Genomic DNA, 22,992 nt, shown 5'->3' on the forward strand with positions numbered 1-22,992 from the left:
ATATCCAAAGGAAGTGAAATCAGGTTATCTTGAAGACATATATGCACCCCCCATGTTCACTGCAGCATTATTCACAATGGCCAAGACATGGAAACAACCTAAGTGTCCCTTGATGGATGAACAGACAAAGAAAATATGATATATACATTTTTTTCTGGTATACCATAATCACATTATCATTCAGTTCAGGATCGTTCCTAATCTGCATACGGTATAAATACATATGTATCTATTTATATACATATATATGTATAGATACATATATCGCAAATCAAAACAACAATGAGGAATCACCTCACACCAGGCAGAATGGCCATCATTAAAAAGTCTACAAATAATAAATGCTGGACAGGGTGTTGAGAAAAGGAAACCCTCCTGCACTGTTGGTGGGAATGTAAACTGGTACAGCCATTATGGAGAATAGTATGGAGGTTCCTTAAAAAAATAAACCTAGAACTACCGTATGATCCAGTAATCCCACTCCTGGGCATATATTTGGACAAAAGCATAATTCAAAAGGGTACATGCACGGACTTTCCTGGTGGTCCAGTGGTTAATACTTTGCCTTCCAGTGTACAGGGTGTCGGTTCAATCCCTGGATGGGGAGCTAGGATCCCACGTGCCTCAAGCCAAAAAACCAAAACATAAAACAGAAGCAATATTGTAACAAATTCAATAAAAACATTAAAAACGGTCCACGTCAAAAACAAACAAAGGTACATGTAACCCCTATGCTCATAGCAGCACTATAATAGCAGCACTATAATAGTTGACAATAGCCAAGACATGGAAACAATCTAAACGTCCATTGACAGATGAATGGATAAAGAAATGCTACATATATAAAATGGAATACTACTCAGCCATAAAAAAAGAATGAAATAATGCCATTTGCAGCAACATCCATGGACCTAGAGATTATCATACAAAGCAAATCAGAAAGACAAATGTCACATGATATCCACTACATGTGGAATCTAAAAAATAATACAAATGAACATATGTACAAAACAGACTCACAGACATAGAAAACAAACTTACAGTTACCAAAGGGGAAAGGTGTGGGGGGGAGGGATTAGTTGGGAGTATGGGATTAACATACACACACTACTATGTCTAAAACAAACAACAAGGACCTACTGATAACACAGGAAACTATATTCAATATCCTGTAATAACCTATAATGGAAAAGAATCTGAAGAAGAACAGATACACAGGTAACTGGATCACTTCGCTGTATACCTGAAACGAACAGAACACGGTAAATCAACTGTACTTCAAAAACAAGAAAAGAAATTGGAGTTATCAGAGAATTCATATATTCAAGACAGTAGAAAAATGGACAAAATAGATGTAATAATAATTTCAACAAGCAGAACACTCTCTGATATAAATTGCAGCAATGTCTTTTTGGATTCACCTCCTAGAGTAATGAAAATAAAAACAAAAATAAACAAATGGGACCTAACTAAACTTAAAAGCTTTTGAACTGCAAAGGAAACCATAAACAAAACAAAAAGACAACCTAAGAAATGGGAAAAAACATTTGCACACGATGCGACCTACAAGGGATTAATCTCCAACATATACAAACAGCTCATGCAGCTCAATATCAAAAAAAGTAAAACACCCAATCGAAAGATGGGCAGAAGACCTAAATAGGCCTTTCTCCAGAGAAGACATACAGATGGTCAAAAAGCACATGAAAAGATGCTCAACGTCACTAACTGCTAGAGAAACGCAAATCTAAACTATAATACGAGGTATTACCTCACATCAGTCAGAACAGCCATCATCAAAAAGTCTACAAACAGGGACTTGCCTGGTGGCGCAGTGGCTGAGAATCCGCCTGCCAATGCAGGGCACACGGGTTTGAACCCTGGTCCGGGAACATCCCACATGCCGCGGAGCAACGAAGCCCGTGCGCCACAACTACTGAGCCTGCACTCTACAGCCCGCAAGCCACGACTACTGAGCCTGCGCTCTAGGGCCCACGAGCCACAACTACTGAGCCCGCGTGCCACAACTAGTGAAGCCCGCGCGCCGAGATCCCATGCTCCGCGACAACAGAAGCCACTGCAGTAAGGAGCCCGCACACCGCACCGAAGAGTAGCCCCCGCTCACCGTAACTAGAGAAACAGCCCGCGCACAGCAATGAAGACCCAACGCAGCCAAAATTAAAACGAATTAATTAACTTTAAAAAACCTCTACAAACAATAAATGCTGGGGAGGGTGTGGAGAAAAGGGAACCCTCCTACCCTGTTAGTGGGAATGAAAATTGGGGCAGCCACTATGGACAACAGTATGGAGGTTCCTTAAACAAGTAAAAAGAGAGCTACCATGTGATTCAGCAATCCCACACCTGGCCATATATCCAGAGAAAACCATAATTCAAAAAGATACATGCACCCCAATGTTCATAGCAGCACTATTCACAATAGGCAAGACACAGAAGCAACCTAAATGTCCACTGACAGATGAATACATAAAGAAGATGCAGTACATACATGCAATGGAATACTACTCAGCCATAAAATAACGAAATAATGCCATTTGCAGCAACATGGATGGACCGAGAGATTCTCATACTAAGTGAAGTCAGACAGAAAAGACTAATATCTTATGATACCACTTGTATGTGGAATCTAAAAAAAATGATACAAATGAACTTATTTACAAAACAGAAACAGACTCACAGACTTAGAAAACAAACTTATGGTTAACAAAGGGGAAAAGGTGGGGGGAGGGATAAATTAGGAGGTTGGGATTAACAAATACACACTACTAGACATAAAACAGATAACCAACAAGGACCCACTGTATAGCACAAGGAACTCTACTCAACAGTCTGTAATATTCGAAGTGGGAAAAGAATACATATATGTATAACTGAGTCACTTTGCTGTACACCTAAAACACAACATTGTAAATTAACTATACTCCAATGTAAAAAAAAATTAAAATAAATCAATACAAAAGAATAAAATAACAAAATTCAACAGAGTTGGAACATATCTATATTTGACAGTCTAGCACTGAAAAATACAATATCTGTAATGAAAATATTGGCAGCTAGGAGCAACAGTAGACTGGACACAACAGAAGACAGGGCAATAAGAAATGTCCAAGGTGGGGCTTCCCTGGTGGCGCAGTGGTTGAGAGTCCGCCTGCCGATGCAGGGGACACGGGTTCGTCCCCCCGTCCGGGAAGATCCCACATGCCGCGGAGCGGCTGGGCCCGTGAGCCATGGCCGCTGAGCCTGCGCGTCCGAGCCTGTACTTCGCAACGGGAGAGGCCTCAACAGTGAGAGGCCCGCGTACCACCAAACAAAAAAAAAGAAAAAAAAAAGAAATGTCCAAGGTGAAGAAAGTAAACAGTAATAAGAATGGGAAAATGAAACAGACCATAAGGGATGTGGGACACAAAGGGCCTGACGTCTGTCAGTGGAGCCCCTGAGGAGGGGAAGAGGAAGAATGAAGAAGACTCCACTCAGTGAAGACCCAATGCAGCCAAAAATAAATAAAATTTTTAAAAAAATAATACTAATTTAAAAAAAAAGACTCCGCACTCCCAATGCAGTGGGCCCTTGTTCAATCCCTGGTCAGGGAACTAGATCCTGCATGCCACAACTAAAGATCCCATGTGCTGCAACTAAGACCCGGTGCAGCCAAATAAATAAATAGATATTTTAAAAAATATATTAAAAACAAGAACTGAGAGGACAAAATTGAAAAATAGGCAAATGTATATTCATAGTTGGAGATGGACACCATCGCACAGCTCTCTATAAATGACAGAAGAAATCAGGAAGGATCATTAAGATCGGAACAACATGAACAGCAGACTTGCCTAGTGGACATACACAGAACCCTACTCCCAGCAACTGCAGAACACAGGTTCTCATCAAGTGCACAGGAAACAATGACCACAGTAGGTAATATTATGTACCCTAATGCAGGTTTAAGAATAATTTATCTCCTGCAGAGCATGTTCCCTGGCTAAAGTGGAATCAAACTAGGATCAATCACAGGATAACAACAAGAAATCCCCAAATGTTTGGTAATTAACTCCTTGACATAAACATAGGCTAAAATAGAAACCATATGGAAATGAAGAACTACTTTGAACTGAATGATGGTGATTATAATACACCAAAATTTGAAGATCCTGCTAAAGCAGAATTGAGGGGAACACTTATACTTGATGCATAGGTTGGAAAAGAAGAAAGGTTTATTTTACTTATTTATTATCATTAATTTTTTGGCTGCACCACACAGCTTGCAGGATCTTAGTTCCCTGACCAGGGATTTAACCCGGGCCCCGAAGTGAAAGTGCCATGTCCTAACCACTGCACCGCCAGGGTATTCCCAACAAGAGAGGTTTAAAATCCATGGTCTCAGGTTTCATCTTAAGACACTAGAGAATTTACAGCAAGTTCAACCCAAAACAGGAGACATAACAAAATAATGAGGCCAAAAATGAAGCAGAAAACGAATGAAATACAAACCAACCTTTGCTCCTTCGATAAAACAATAGCAAACGTTTCTGTCTGTTTGTTTTTAAAGAGAAAACACATGACTAACACCAAACGTGAGAAGCGGGGGCTTCCCTGGTGGCGCAGTGGTTAAGAATCCACCTGCCACTGCAGGGGACACGGGTTCGAGCCCTGGTCCGGGAAGATCCCACGTGCTGCGGAGCAACTAAGCCCGTGCGCCACAACTACTGAGCCCTCGTGCCACAACTACTGAAGCCTGCGCGCCCTACAGCCCGTGCTCCACAACAAGAGAAGCCACCGCAATGAGAAGCCCACATACTGCAATGAAGAGCAGCCCCCGCTCGCTCCAACTAAAGAAAGCCCGCACGCAGCAATGAAGACCCAACGCAGCCATAAATAAGTAGATAAATGAATAAAAATAAACTGCCCTTTAGGAAAAAAAAAACAAGAGAAGGGGGACACCACTACAGATCCTACAGACATGAAAGAGATAATAAAAGGGGTTCAATTTCTGGTTACGATATAGACTGTTGTGGAAGACCATAACTTTAGATGGTTAAAAATAAAACTAGAAAAAGAACAGATTCACTACAGAAATCATATATAGATACAGCCACAATGGAAAACAGCATGACGGTTCCTCAAACAATTCAAAATAGAATTCCCATATGATTCAGCAGTCCCACTTCTGGGTATATATCCAAAGGAAGTGAAATCAGGTTATCTTGAAGACATATATGCACCCCCCATGTTCACTGCAGCATTATTCACAATGGCCAAGACATGGAAACAACCTAAGTGTCCCTTGATGGATGAACAGACAAAGAAAATATGATATATACATTTTTTTCTGGTATACCATAATCACATTATCATTCAGTTCAGGATCGTTCCTAATCTGCATACGGTATAAATACATATGTATCTATTTATATACATATATATGTATAGATACATATATCGCAAATCAAAACAACAATGAGGAATCACCTCACACCAGGCAGAATGGCCATCATTAAAAAGTCTACAAATAATAAATGCTGGACAGGGTGTTGAGAAAAGGAAACCCTCCTGCACTGTTGGTGGGAATGTAAACTGGTACAGCCATTATGGAGAATAGTATGGAGGTTCCTTAAAAAAATAAACCTAGAACTACCGTATGATCCAGTAATCCCACTCCTGGGCATATATTTGGACAAAAGCATAATTCAAAAGGGTACATGCACGGACTTTCCTGGTGGTCCAGTGGTTAATACTTTGCCTTCCAGTGTACAGGGTGTCGGTTCAATCCCTGGATGGGGAGCTAGGATCCCACGTGCCTCAAGCCAAAAAACCAAAACATAAAACAGAAGCAATATTGTAACAAATTCAATAAAAACATTAAAAACGGTCCACGTCAAAAACAAACAAAGGTACATGTAACCCCTATGCTCATAGCAGCACTATAATAGCAGCACTATAATAGTTGACAATAGCCAAGACATGGAAACAATCTAAACGTCCATTGACAGATGAATGGATAAAGAAATGCTACATATATAAAATGGAATACTACTCAGCCATAAAAAAAGAATGAAATAATGCCATTTGCAGCAACATCCATGGACCTAGAGATTATCATACAAAGCAAATCAGAAAGACAAATGTCACATGATATCCACTACATGTGGAATCTAAAAAATAATACAAATGAACATATGTACAAAACAGACTCACAGACATAGAAAACAAACTTACAGTTACCAAAGGGGAAAGGTGTGGGGGGGAGGGATTAGTTGGGAGTATGGGATTAACATACACACACTACTATGTCTAAAACAAACAACAAGGACCTACTGATAACACAGGAAACTATATTCAATATCCTGTAATAACCTATAATGGAAAAGAATCTGAAGAAGAACAGATACACAGGTAACTGGATCACTTCGCTGTATACCTGAAACGAACAGAACACGGTAAATCAACTGTACTTCAAAAACAAGAAAAGAAATTGGAGTTATCAGAGAATTCATATATTCAAGACAGTAGAAAAATGGACAAAATAGATGTAATAATAATTTCAACAAGCAGAACACTCTCTGATATAAATTGCAGCAATGTCTTTTTGGATTCACCTCCTAGAGTAATGAAAATAAAAACAAAAATAAACAAATGGGACCTAACTAAACTTAAAAGCTTTTGAACTGCAAAGGAAACCATAAACAAAACAAAAAGACAACCTAAGAAATGGGAAAAAACATTTGCACACGATGCGACCTACAAGGGATTAATCTCCAACATATACAAACAGCTCATGCAGCTCAATATCAAAAAAAGTAAAACACCCAATCGAAAGATGGGCAGAAGACCTAAATAGGCCTTTCTCCAGAGAAGACATACAGATGGTCAAAAAGCACATGAAAAGATGCTCAACGTCACTAACTGCTAGAGAAACGCAAATCTAAACTATAATACGAGGTATTACCTCACATCAGTCAGAACAGCCATCATCAAAAAGTCTACAAACAGGGACTTGCCTGGTGGCGCAGTGGCTGAGAATCCGCCTGCCAATGCAGGGCACACGGGTTTGAACCCTGGTCCGGGAACATCCCACATGCCGCGGAGCAACGAAGCCCGTGCGCCACAACTACTGAGCCTGCACTCTACAGCCCGCAAGCCACGACTACTGAGCCTGCGCTCTAGGGCCCACGAGCCACAACTACTGAGCCCGCGTGCCACAACTAGTGAAGCCCGCGCGCCGAGATCCCATGCTCCGCGACAACAGAAGCCACTGCAGTAAGGAGCCCGCACACCGCACCGAAGAGTAGCCCCCGCTCACCGTAACTAGAGAAACAGCCCGCGCACAGCAATGAAGACCCAACGCAGCCAAAATTAAAACTAATTAATTAACTTTAAAAAACCTCTACAAACAATAAATGCTGGGGAGGGTGTGGAGAAAAGGGAACCCTCCTACCCTGTTAGTGGGAATGAAAATTGGTGCAGCCACTATGGACAACAGTATGGAGGTTCCTTAAACAAGTAAAAAGAGAGCTACCATGTGATTCAGCAATCCCACACCTGGCCATATATCCAGAGAAAACCATAATTCAAAAAGATACATGCACCCCAATGTTCATAGCAGCACTATTCACAATAGGCAAGACACAGAAGCAACCTAAATGTCCACTGACAGATGAATACATAAAGAAGATGCAGTACATACATGCAATGGAATACTACTCAGCCATAAAATAACGAAATAATGCCATTTGCAGCAACATGGATGGACCGAGAGATTCTCATACTAAGTGAAGTCAGACAGAAAAGACTAATATCTTATGATACCACTTGTATGTGGAATCTAAAAAAAATGATACAAATGAACTTATTTACAAAACAGAAACAGACTCACAGACTTAGAAAACAAACTTATGGTTAACAAAGGGGAAAAGGTGGGGGGAGGGATAAATTAGGAGGTTGGGATTAACAAATACACACTACTAGACATAAAACAGATAACCAACAAGGACCCACTGTATAGCACAAGGAACTCTACTCAACAGTCTGTAATATTCGAAGTGGGAAAAGAATACATATATGTATAACTGAGTCACTTTGCTGTACACCTAAAACACAACATTGTAAATTAACTATACTCCAATGTAAAAAAAAATTAAAATAAATCAATACAAAAGAAAAAAATAACAAAATTCAACAGAGTTGGAACATATCTATATTTGACAGTCTAGCACTGAAAAATACAATATCTGTAATGAAAATATTGGCAGCTAGGAGCAACAGTAGACTGGACACAACAGAAGACAGGGCAATAAGAAATGTCCAAGGTGGGGCTTCCCTGGTGGCGCAGTGGTTGAGAGTCCGCCTGCCGATGCAGGGGACACGGGTTCGTCCCCCCGTCCGGGAAGATCCCACATGCCGCGGAGCGGCTGGGCCCGTGAGCCATGGCCGCTGAGCCTGCGCGTCCGAGCCTGTACTTCGCAACGGGAGAGGCCTCAACAGTGAGAGGCCCGCGTACCACCAAACAAAAAAAAAGAAAAAAAAAAGAAATGTCCAAGGTGAAGAAAGTAAACAGTAATAAGAATGGGAAAATGAAACAGACCATAAGGGATGTGGGACACAAAGGGCCTGACGTCTGTCAGTGGAGCCCCTGAGGAGGGGAAGAGGAAGAATGAAGAAGACTCCACTCAGTGAAGACCCAATGCAGCCAAAAATAAATAAAATTTTTAAAAAAATAATACTAATTTAAAAAAAAGACTCCGCACTCCCAATGCAGTGGGCCCTTGTTCAATCCCTGGTCAGGGAACTAGATCCTGCATGCCACAACTAAAGATCCCATGTGCTGCAACTAAGACCCGGTGCAGCCAAATAAATAAATAGATATTTTAAAAAATATATTAAAAACAAGAACTGAGAGGACAAAATTGAAAAATAGGCAAATGTATATTCATAGTTGGAGATGGACACCATCGCACAGCTCTCTATAAATGACAGAAGAAATCAGGAAGGATCATTAAGATCGGAACAACATGAACAGCAGACTTGCCTAGTGGACATACACAGAACCCTACTCCCAGCAACTGCAGAACACAGGTTCTTATCAAGTGCACAGGAAACAATGACCACAGTAGGTAATATTATGTACCCTAATGCAGGTTTAAGAATAATTTATCTCCTGCAGAGCATGTTCCCTGGCTAAAGTGGAATCAAACTAGGATCAATCACAGGATAACAACAAGAAATCCCCAAATGTTTGGTAATTAACTCCTTGACATAAACATAGGCTAAAATAGAAACCATATGGAAATGAAGAACTACTTTGAACTGAATGATGGTGATTATAATACACCAAAATTTGAAGATCCTGCTAAAGCAGAATTGAGGGGAACACTTATACTTGATGCATAGGTTGGAAAAGAAGAAAGGTTTATTTTACTTATTTATTATCATTAATTTTTTGGCTGCACCACACAGCTTGCAGGATCTTAGTTCCCTGACCAGGGATTTAACCCGGGCCCCGAAGTGAAAGTGCCATGTCCTAACCACTGCACCGCCAGGGTATTCCCAACAAGAGAGGTTTAAAATCCATGGTCTCAGGTTTCATCTTAAGACACTAGAGAATTTACAGCAAGTTCAACCCAAAACAGGAGACATAACAAAATAATGAGGCCAAAAATGAAGCAGAAAACGAATGAAATACAAACCAACCTTTGCTCCTTCGATAAAACAATAGCAAACGTTTCTGTCTGTTTGTTTTTAAAGAGAAAACACATGACTAACACCAAACGTGAGAAGCGGGGGCTTCCCTGGTGGCGCAGTGGTTAAGAATCCACCTGCCACTGCAGGGGACACGGGTTCGAGCCCTGGTCCGGGAAGATCCCACGTGCTGCGGAGCAACTAAGCCCGTGCGCCACAACTACTGAGCCCTCGTGCCACAACTACTGAAGCCTGCGCGCCCTACAGCCCGTGCTCCACAACAAGAGAAGCCACCGCAATGAGAAGCCCACATACTGCAATGAAGAGCAGCCCCCGCTCGCTGCAACTAAAGAAAGCCCGCACGCAGCAATGAAGACCCAACGCAGCCATAAATAAGTAGATAAATGAATAAAAATAAACTGCCCTTTAGGAAAAAAAAACAAGAGAAGGGGGACACCACTACAGATCCTACAGACATGAAAGAGATAATAAAAGGGGTTCAATTTCTGGTTACGATATAGACTGTTGTGGAAGACCATAACTTTAGATGGTTAAAAATAAAACTAGAAAAAGAACAGATTCACTACAGAAATCATATATAGATACAGCCACAATGGAAAACAGCATGACGGTTCCTCAAACAATTCAAAATAGAATTCCCATATGATTCAGCAGTCCCACTTCTGGGTATATATCCAAAGGAAGTGAAATCAGGTTATCTTGAAGACATATATGCACCCCCCATGTTCACTGCAGCATTATTCACAATGGCCAAGACATGGAAACAACCTAAGTGTCCCTTGATGGATGAACAGACAAAGAAAATATGATATATACATTTTTTTCTGGTATACCATAATCACATTATCATTCAGTTCAGGATCGTTCCTAATCTGCATACGGTATAAATACATATGTATCTATTTATATACATATATATGTATAGATACATATATCGCAAATCAAAACAACAATGAGGAATCACCTCACACCAGGCAGAATGGCCATCATTAAAAAGTCTACAAATAATAAATGCTGGACAGGGTGTTGAGAAAAGGAAACCCTCCTGCACTGTTGGTGGGAATGTAAACTGGTACAGCCATTATGGAGAATAGTATGGAGGTTCCTTAAAAAAATAAACCTAGAACTACCGTATGATCCAGTAATCCCACTCCTGGGCATATATTTGGACAAAAGCATAATTCAAAAGGGTACATGCACGGACTTTCCTGGTGGTCCAGTGGTTAATACTTTGCCTTCCAGTGTACAGGGTGTCGGTTCAATCCCTGGATGGGGAGCTAGGATCCCACGTGCCTCAAGCCAAAAAACCAAAACATAAAACAGAAGCAATATTGTAACAAATTCAATAAAAACATTAAAAACGGTCCACGTCAAAAACAAACAAAGGTACATGTAACCCCTATGCTCATAGCAGCACTATAATAGCAGCACTATAATAGTTGACAATAGCCAAGACATGGAAACAATCTAAACGTCCATTGACAGATGAATGGATAAAGAAATGCTACATATATAAAATGGAATACTACTCAGCCATAAAAAAAGAATGAAATAATGCCATTTGCAGCAACATCCATGGACCTAGAGATTATCATACAAAGCAAATCAGAAAGACAAATGTCACATGATATCCACTACATGTGGAATCTAAAAAATAATACAAATGAACATATGTACAAAACAGACTCACAGACATAGAAAACAAACTTACAGTTACCAAAGGGGAAAGGTGTGGGGGGGAGGGATTAGTTGGGAGTATGGGATTAACATACACACACTACTATGTCTAAAACAAACAACAAGGACCTACTGATAACACAGGAAACTATATTCAATATCCTGTAATAACCTATAATGGAAAAGAATCTGAAGAAGAACAGATACACAGGTAACTGGATCACTTCGCTGTATACCTGAAACGAACAGAACACGGTAAATCAACTGTACTTCAAAAACAAGAAAAGAAATTGGAGTTATCAGAGAATTCATATATTCAAGACAGTAGAAAAATGGACAAAATAGATGTAATAATAATTTCAACAAGCAGAACACTCTCTGATATAAATTGCAGCAATGTCTTTTTGGATTCACCTCCTAGAGTAATGAAAATAAAAACAAAAATAAACAAATGGGACCTAACTAAACTTAAAAGCTTTTGAACTGCAAAGGAAACCATAAACAAAACAAAAAGACAACCTAAGAAATGGGAAAAAACATTTGCACACGATGCGACCTACAAGGGATTAATCTCCAACATATACAAACAGCTCATGCAGCTCAATATCAAAAAAAGTAAAACACCCAATCGAAAGATGGGCAGAAGACCTAAATAGGCCTTTCTCCAGAGAAGACATACAGATGGTCAAAAAGCACATGAAAAGATGCTCAACGTCACTAACTGCTAGAGAAACGCAAATCTAAACTATAATACGAGGTATTACCTCACATCAGTCAGAACAGCCATCATCAAAAAGTCTACAAACAGGGACTTGCCTGGTGGCGCAGTGGCTGAGAATCCGCCTGCCAATGCAGGGCACACGGGTTTGAACCCTGGTCCGGGAACATCCCACATGCCGCGGAGCAACGAAGCCCGTGCGCCACAACTACTGAGCCTGCACTCTACAGCCCGCAAGCCACGACTACTGAGCCTGCGCTCTAGGGCCCACGAGCCACAACTACTGAGCCCGCGTGCCACAACTAGTGAAGCCCGCGCGCCGAGATCCCATGCTCCGCGACAACAGAAGCCACTGCAGTAAGGAGCCCGCACACCGCACCGAAGAGTAGCCCCCGCTCACCGTAACTAGAGAAACAGCCCGCGCACAGCAATGAAGACCCAACGCAGCCAAAATTAAAACGAATTAATTAACTTTAAAAAACCTCTACAAACAATAAATGCTGGGGAGGGTGTGGAGAAAAGGGAACCCTCCTACCCTGTTAGTGGGAATGAAAATTGGTGCAGCCACTATGGACAACAGTATGGAGGTTCCTTAAACAAGTAAAAAGAGAGCTACCATGTGATTCAGCAATCCCACACCTGGCCATATATCCAGAGAAAACCATAATTCAAAAAGATACATGCACCCCAATGTTCATAGCAGCACTATTCACAATAGGCAAGACACAGAAGCAACCTAAATGTCCACTGACAGATGAATACATAAAGAAGATGCAGTACATACATGCAATGGAATACTACTCAGCCATAAAATAACGAAATAATGCCATTTGCAGCAACATGGATGGACCGAGAGATTCTCATACTAAGTGAAGTCAGACAGAAAAGACTAATATCTTATGATACCACTTGTATGTGGAATCTAAAAAAAATGATACAAATGAACTTATTTACAAAACAGAAACAGACTCACAGACTTAGAAAACAAACTTATGGTTAACAAAGGGGAAAAGGTGGGGGGAGGGATAAATTAGGAGGTTGGGATTAACAAATACACACTACTAGACATAAAACAGATAACCAACAAGGACCCACTGTATAGCACAAGGAACTCTACTCAACAGTCTGTAATATTCGAAGTGGGAAAAGAATACATATATGTATAACTGAGTCACTTTGCTGTACACCTAAAACACAACATTGTAAATTAACTATACTCCAATGTAAAAAAAAATTAAAATAAATCAATACAAAAGAAAAAAATAACAAAATTCAACAGAGTTGGAACATATCTATATTTGACAGTCTAGCACTGAAAAATACAATATCTGTAATGAAAATATTGGCAGCTAGGAGCAACAGTAGACTGGACACAACAGAAGACAGGGCAATAAGAAATGTCCAAGGTGGGGCTTCCCTGGTGGCGCAGTGGTTGAGAGTCCGCCTGCCGATGCAGGGGACACGGGTTCGTCCCCCCGTCCGGGAAGATCCCACATGCCGCGGAGCGGCTGGGCCCGTGAGCCATGGCCGCTGAGCCTGCGCGTCCGAGCCTGTACTTCGCAACGGGAGAGGCCTCAACAGTGAGAGGCCCGCGTACCACCAAACAAAAAAAAAGAAAAAAAAAAGAAATGTCCAAGGTGAAGAAAGTAAACAGTAATAAGAATGGGAAAATGAAACAGACCATAAGGGATGTGGGACACAAAGGGCCTGACGTCTGTCAGTGGAGCCCCTGAGGAGGGGAAGAGGAAGAATGAAGAAGACTCCACTCAGTGAAGACCCAATGCAGCCAAAAATAAATAAAATTTTTAAAAAAATAATACTAATTTAAAAAAAAGACTCCGCACTCCCAATGCAGTGGGCCCTTGTTCAATCCCTGGTCAGGGAACTAGATCCTGCATGCCACAACTAAAGATCCCATGTGCTGCAACTAAGACCCGGTGCAGCCAAATAAATAAATAGATATTTTAAAAAATATATTAAAAACAAGAACTGAGAGGACAAAATTGAAAAATAGGCAAATGTATATTCATAGTTGGAGATGGACACCATCGCACAGCTCTCTATAAATGACAGAAGAAATCAGGAAGGATCATTAAGATCGGAACAACATGAACAGCAGACTTGCCTAGTGGACATACACAGAACCCTACTCCCAGCAACTGCAGAACACAGGTTCTTATCAAGTGCACAGGAAACAATGACCACAGTAGGTAATATTATGTACCCTAATGCAGGTTTAAGAATAATTTATCTCCTGCAGAGCATGTTCCCTGGCTAAAGTGGAATCAAACTAGGATCAATCACAGGATAACAACAAGAAATCCCCAAATGTTTGGTAATTAACTCCTTGACATAAACATAGGCTAAAATAGAAACCATATGGAAATGAAGAACTACTTTGAACTGAATGATGGTGATTATAATACACCAAAATTTGAAGATCCTGCTAAAGCAGAATTGAGGGGAACACTTATACTTGATGCATAGGTTGGAAAAGAAGAAAGGTTTATTTTACTTATTTATTATCATTAATTTTTTGGCTGCACCACACAGCTTGCAGGATCTTAGTTCCCTGACCAGGGATTTAACCCGGGCCCCGAAGTGAAAGTGCCATGTCCTAACCACTGCACCGCCAGGGTATTCCCAACAAGAGAGGTTTAAAATCCATGGTCTCAGGTTTCATCTTAAGACACTAGAGAATTTACAGCAAGTTCAACCCAAAACAGGAGAAATAACAAAATAATGAGGCCAAAAATGAAGCAGAAAACGAATGAAATACAAACCAACCTTTGCTCCTTCGATAAAACAATAGCAAACGTTTCTGTCTGTTTGTTTTTAAAGAGAAAACACATGACTAACACCAAACGTGAGAAGCGGGGGCTTCCCTGGTGGCGCAGTGGTTAAGAATCCACCTGCCACTGCAGGGGACACGGGTTCGAGCCCTGGTCCGGGAAGATCCCACGTGCTGCGGAGCAACTAAGCCCGTGCGCCACAACTACTGAGCCCTCGTGCCACAACTACTGAAGCCTGCGCGCCCTACAGCCCGTGCTCCACAACAAGAGAAGCCACCGCAATGAGAAGCCCACATACTGCAATGAAGAGCAGCCCCCGCTCGCTGCAACTAAAGAAAGCCCGCACGCAGCAATGAAGACCCAACGCAGCCATAAATAAGTAAATAAATGAATAAAAATAAACTGCCCTTTAGGAAAAAAAAACAAGAGAAGGGGGACACCACTACAGATCCTACAGACATGAAAGAGATAATAAAAGGGGTTCAATTTCTGGTTACGATATAGACTGTTGTGGAAGACCATAACTTTAGATGGTTAAAAATAAAACTAGAAAAAGAACAGATTCACTACAGAAATCATATATAGATACAGCCACAATGGAAAACAGCATGACGGTTCCTCAAACAATTCAAAATAGAATTCCCATATGATTCAGCAGTCCCACTTCTGGGTATATATCCAAAGGAAGTGAAATCAGGTTATCTTGAAGACATATATGCACCCCCCATGTTCACTGCAGCATTATTCACAATGGCCAAGACATGGAAACAACCTAAGTGTCCCTTGATGGATGAATAGACAAAGAAAATATGATATATACATTTTTTTCTGGTATACCATAATCACATTATCATTCAGTTCAGGATCGTTCCTAATCTGCATACGGTATAAATACATATGTATCTATTTATATACATATATATGTATAGATACATATATCGCAAATCAAAACAACAATGAGGAATCACCTCACACCAGGCAGAATGGCCATCATTAAAAAGTCTACAAATAATAAATGCTGGACAGGGTGTTGAGAAAAGGAAACCCTCCTGCACTGTTGGTGGGAATGTAAACTGGTACAGCCATTATGGAGAATAGTATGGAGGTTCCTTAAAAAAATAAACCTAGAACTACCGTATGATCCAGTAATCCCACTCCTGGGCATATATTTGGACAAAAGCATAATTCAAAAAGGTACATGCACGGACTTTCCTGGTGGTCTAGTGGTTAATACTTTGCCTTCCAGTGTACAGGGTGTCGGTTCAATCCCTGGATGGGGAGCTAGGATCCCACGTGCCTCAAGCCAAAAAACCAAAACATAAAACAGAAGCAATATTGTAACAAATTCAATAAAAACATTAAAAACGGTCCACGTCAAAAACAAACAAAGGTACATGTAACCCCTATGCTCATAGCAGCACTATAATAGCAGCACTATAATAGTTGACAATAGCCAAGACATGGAAACAATCTAAACGTCCATTGACAGATGAATGGATAAAGAAATGCTACATATATAAAATGGAATACTACTCAGCCATAAAAAAAGAATGAAATAATGCCATTTGCAGCAACATCCATGGACCTAGAGATTATCATACAAAGCAAATCAGAAAGACAAATGTCACATGATATCCACTACATGTGGAATCTAAAAAATAATACAAATGAACATATGTACAAAACAGACTCACAGACATAGAAAACAAACTTACAGTTACCAAAGGGGAAAGGTGTGGGGGGGAGGGATTAGTTGGGAGTATGGGATTAACATACACACACTACTATGTCTAAAACAAACAACAAGGACCTACTGATAACACAGGAAACTATATTCAATATCCTGTAATAACCTATAATGGAAAAGAATCTGAAGAAGAACAGATACACAGGTAACTGGATCACTTCGCTGTATACCTGAAACGAACAGAACACAGTAAATCAACTGTACTTCAAAAACAAGAAAAGAAATTGGAGTTATCAGAGAATTCATATATTCAAGACAGTAGAAAAATGGACAAAATAGATGTAATAATAATTTCAACAAGCAGAACACTCTCTGATATAAATTGCAGCAATGTCTTTTTGGATTCACCTCCTAGAGTAATGAAAATAAAAACAAAAATAAACAAATGGGACCTAACTAAACTTAAAAGCTTTTGAACTGCAAAGGAAACCATAAACAAAACAAAAAGACAACCTAAGAAATGGGAAAAAACATTTGCACACGATGCGACCTACAAGGGATTAATCTCCAACATATACAAACAGCTCATGCAGCTCAATATCAAAAAAAGTAAAACACCCAATCGAAAGATGGGCAGAAGACCTAAATAGGCCTTTCTCCAGAGAAGACATACAGATGGTCAAAAAGCACATGAAAAGATGCTCAACGTCACTAACTGCTAGAGAAACGCAAATCTAAACTATAATACGAGGTATTACCTCACATCAGTCAGAACAGCCATCATCAAAAAGTCTACAAACAGGGACTTGCCTGGTGGCGCAGTGGCTGAGAATCCGCCTGCCAATGCAGGGCACACGGGTTTGAACCCTGGTCCGGGAACATCCCACATGCCGCGGAGCAACGAAGCCCGTGCGCCACAACTACTGAGCCTGCACTCTACAGCCCGCAAGCCACGACTACTGAGCCTGCGCTCTAGGGCCCACGAGCCACAACTACTGAGCCCGCGTGCCACAACTAGTGAAGCCCGCGCGCCGAGATCCCATGCTCCGCGACAACAGAAGCCACTGCAGTAAGGAGCCCGCACACCGCACCGAAGAGTAGCCCCCGCTCACCGTAACTAGAGAAACAGCCCGCGCACAGCAATGAAGACCCAACGCAGCCAAAATTAAAACTAATTAATTAACTTTAAAAAACCTCTACAAACAATAAATGCTGGGGAGGGTGTGGAGAAAAGGGAACCCTCCTACCCTGTTAGTGGGAATGAAAATTGGTGCAGCCACTATGGACAACAGTATGGAGGTTCCTTAAACAAGTAAAAAGAGAGCTACCATGTGATTCAGCAATCCCACACCTGGCCATATATCCAGAGAAAACCATAATTCAAAAAGATACATGCACCCCAATGTTCATAGCAGCACTATTCACAATAGGCAAGACACAGAAGCAACCTAAATGTCCACTGACAGATGAATACATAAAGAAGATGCAGTACATACATGCAATGGAATACTACTCAGCCATAAAATAACGAAATAATGCCATTTGCAGCAACATGGATGGACCGAGAGATTCTCATACTAAGTGAAGTCAGACAGAAAAGACTAATATCTTATGATACCACTTGTATGTGGAATCTAAAAAAAATGATACAAATGAACTTATTTACAAAACAGAAACAGACTCACAGACTTAGAAAACAAACTTATGGTTAACAAAGGGGAAAAGGTGGGGGGAGGGATAAATTAGGAGGTTGGGATTAACAAATACACACTACTAGACATAAAACAGATAACCAACAAGGACCCACTGTATAGCACAAGGAACTCTACTCAACAGTCTGTAATATTCGAAGTGGGAAAAGAATACATATATGTATAACTGAGTCACTTTGCTGTACACCTAAAACACAACATTGTAAATTAACTATACTCCAATGTAAAAAAAAATTAAAATAAATCAATACAAAAGAAAAAAATAACAAAATTCAACAGAGTTGGAACATATCTATATTTGACAGTCTAGCACTGAAAAATACAATATCTGTAATGAAAATATTGGCAGCTAGGAGCAACAGTAGACTGGACACAACAGAAGACAGGGCAATAAGAAATGTCCAAGGTGGGGCTTCCCTGGTGGCGCAGTGGTTGAGAGTCCGCCTGCCGATGCAGGGGACACGGGTTCGTCCCCCCGTCCGGGAAGATCCCACATGCCGCGGAGCGGCTGGGCCCGTGAGCCATGGCCGCTGAGCCTGCGCGTCCGAGCCTGTACTTCGCAACGGGAGAGGCCTCAACAGTGAGAGGCCCGCGTACCACCAAACAAAAAAAAAGAAAAAAAAAAGAAATGTCCAAGGTGAAGAAAGTAAACAGTAATAAGAATGGGAAAATGAAACAGACCATAAGGGATGTGGGACACAAAGGGCCTGACGTCTGTCAGTGGAGCCCCTGAGGAGGGGAAGAGGAAGAATGAAGAAGACTCCACTCAGTGAAGACCCAATGCAGCCAAAAATAAATAAAATTTTTAAAAAAATAATACTAATTTAAAAAAAAGACTCCGCACTCCCAATGCAGTGGGCCCTTGTTCAATCCCTGGTCAGGGAACTAGATCCTGCATGCCACAACTAAAGATCCCATGTGCTGCAACTAAGACCCGGTGCAGCCAAATAAATAAATAGATATTTTAAAAAATATATTAAAAACAAGAACTGAGAGGACAAAATTGAAAAATAGGCAAATGTATATTCATAGTTGGAGATGGACACCATCGCACAGCTCTCTATAAATGACAGAAGAAATCAGGAAGGATCATTAAGATCGGAACAACATGAACAGCAGACTTGCCTAGTGGACATACACAGAACCCTACTCCCAGCAACTGCAGAACACAGGTTCTTATCAAGTGCACAGGAAACAATGACCACAGTAGGTAATATTATGTACCCTAATGCAGGTTTAAGAATAATTTATCTCCTGCAGAGCATGTTCCCTGGCTAAAGTGGAATCAAACTAGGATCAATCACAGGATAACAACAAGAAATCCCCAAATGTTTGGTAATTAACTCCTTGACATAAACATAGGCTAAAATAGAAACCATATGGAAATGAAGAACTACTTTGAACTGAATGATGGTGATTATAATACACCAAAATTTGAAGATCCTGCTAAAGCAGAATTGAGGGGAACACTTATACTTGATGCATAGGTTGGAAAAGAAGAAAGGTTTATTTTACTTATTTATTATCATTAATTTTTTGGCTGCACCACACAGCTTGCAGGATCTTAGTTCCCTGACCAGGGATTTAACCCGGGCCCCGAAGTGAAAGTGCCATGTCCTAACCACTGCACCGCCAGGGTATTCCCAACAAGAGAGGTTTAAAATCCATGGTCTCAGGTTTCATCTTAAGACACTAGAGAATTTACAGCAAGTTCAACCCAAAACAGGAGACATAACAAAATAATGAGGCCAAAAATGAAGCAGAAAACGAATGAAATACAAACCAACCTTTGCTCCTTCGATAAAACAATAGCAAACGTTTCTGTCTGTTTGTTTTTAAAGAGAAAACACATGACTAACACCAAACGTGAGAAGCGGGGGCTTCCCTGGTGGCGCAGTGGTTAAGAATCCACCTGCCACTGCAGGGGACACGGGTTCGAGCCCTGGTCCGGGAAGATCCCACGTGCTGCGGAGCAACTAAGCCCGTGCGCCACAACTACTGAGCCCTCGTGCCACAACTACTGAAGCCTGCGCGCCCTACAGCCCGTGCTCCACAACAAGAGAAGCCACCGCAATGAGAAGCCCACATACTGCAATGAAGAGCAGCCCCCGCTCGCTGCAACTAAAGAAAGCCCGCACGCAGCAATGAAGACCCAACGCAGCCATAAATAAGTAGATAAATGAATAAAAATAAACTGCCCTTTAGGAAAAAAAAACAAGAGAAGGGGGACACCACTACAGATCCTACAGACATGAAAGAGATAATAAAAGGGGTTCAATTTCTGGTTACGATATAGACTGTTGTGGAAGACCATAACTTTAGATGGTTAAAAATAAAACTAGAAAAAGAACAGATTCACTACAGAAATCATATATAGATACAGCCACAATGGAAAACAGCATGACGGTTCCTCAAACAATTCAAAATAGAATTCCCATATGATTCAGCAGTCCCACTTCTGGGTATATATCCAAAGGAAGTGAAATCAGGTTATCTTGAAGACATATATGCACCCCCCATGTTCACTGCAGCATTATTCACAATGGCCAAGACATGGAAACAACCTAAGTGTCCCTTGATGGATGAACAGACAAAGAAAATATGATATATACATTTTTTTCTGGTATACCATAATCACATTATCATTCAGTTCAGGATCGTTCCTAATCTGCATACGGTATAAATACATATGTATCTATTTATATACATATATATGTATAGATACATATATCGCAAATCAAAACAACAATGAGGAATCACCTCACACCAGGCAGAATGGCCATCATTAAAAAGTCTACAAATAATAAATGCTGGACAGGGTGTTGAGAAAAGGAAACCCTCCTGCACTGTTGGTGGGAATGTAAACTGGTACAGCCATTATGGAGAATAGTATGGAGGTTCCTTAAAAAAATAAACCTAGAACTACCGTATGATCCAGTAATCCCACTCCTGGGCATATATTTGGACAAAAGCATAATTCAAAAGGGTACATGCACGGACTTTCCTGGTGGTCCAGTGGTTAATACTTTGCCTTCCAGTGTACAGGGTGTCGGTTCAATCCCTGGATGGGGAGCTAGGATCCCACGTGCCTCAAGCCAAAAAACCAAAACATAAAACAGAAGCAATATTGTAACAAATTCAATAAAAACATTAAAAACGGTCCACGTCAAAAACAAACAAAGGTACATGTAACCCCTATGCTCATAGCAGCACTATAATAGCAGCACTATAATAGTTGACAATAGCCAAGACATGGAAACAATCTAAACGTCCATTGACAGATGAATGGATAAAGAAATGCTACATATATAAAATGGAATACTACTCAGCCATAAAAAAAGAATGAAATAATGCCATTTGCAGCAACATCCATGGACCTAGAGATTATCATACAAAGCAAATCAGAAAGACAAATGTCACATGATATCCACTACATGTGGAATCTAAAAAATAATACAAATGAACATATGTACAAAACAGACTCACAGACATAGAAAACAAACTTACAGTTACCAAAGGGGAAAGGTGTGGGGGGAGGGATTAGTTGGGAGTATGGGATTAACATACACACACTACTATGTCTAAAACAAACAACAAGGACCTACTGATAACACAGGAAACTATATTCCATATCCTGTAATAACCTATAATGGAAAAGAATCTGAAGAAGAACAGATACACAGGTAACTGGATCACTTCGCTGTATACCTGAAACGAACAGAACACGGTAAATCAACTATACTTCAAAAACAATAAAAGAAATTGGAGTTATCAGAGAATTCATATATTCAAGACAGTAGAAAAATGGACAAAATAGATGTAATAATAATTTCAACAAGCAGAACACTCTCTGATATAAATTGCAGCAATGTCTTTTTGGATTCACCTCCTAGAGTAATGAAAATAAAAACAAAAATAAACAAATGGGACCTAACTAAACTTAAAAGCTTTTGAACTGCAAAGGAAACCATAAACAAAACAAAAAGACAACCTAAGAAATGGGAAAAAACATTTGCACACGATGCGACCTACAAGGGATTAATCTCCAACATATACAAACAGCTCATGCAGCTCAATATCAAAAAAAGTAAAACACCCAATCGAAAGATGGGCAGAAGACCTAAATAGGCCTTTCTCCAGAGAAGACATACAGATGGTCAAAAAGCACATGAAAAGATGCTCAACGTCACTAACTGCTAGAGAAACGCAAATCTAAACTATAATACGAGGTATTACCTCACATCAGTCAGAACAGCCATCATCAAAAAGTCTACAAACAGGGACTTGCCTGGTGGCGCAGTGGCTGAGAATCCGCCTGCCAATGCAGGGCACACGGGTTTGAACCCTGGTCCGGGAACATCCCACATGCCGCGGAGCAACGAAGCCCGTGCGCCACAACTACTGAGCCTGCACTCTACAGCCCGCAAGCCACGACTACTGAGCCTGCGCTCTAGGGCCCACGAGCCACAACTACTGAGCCCGCGTGCCACAACTAGTGAAGCCCGCGCGCCGAGATCCCATGCTCCGCGACAACAGAAGCCACTGCAGTAAGGAGCCCGCACACCGCACCGAAGAGTAGCCCCCGCTCACCGTAACTAGAGAAACAGCCCGCGCACAGCAATGAAGACCCAACGCAGCCAAAATTAAAACGAATTAATTAACTTTAAAAAACCTCTACAAACAATAAATGCT

This window comes from Hyperoodon ampullatus (genome assembly GCF_949752795.1).
Source record: "Hyperoodon ampullatus genome assembly, chromosome: 4".
Lineage (NCBI taxonomy): Eukaryota > Metazoa > Chordata > Mammalia > Artiodactyla > Ziphiidae > Hyperoodon > Hyperoodon ampullatus.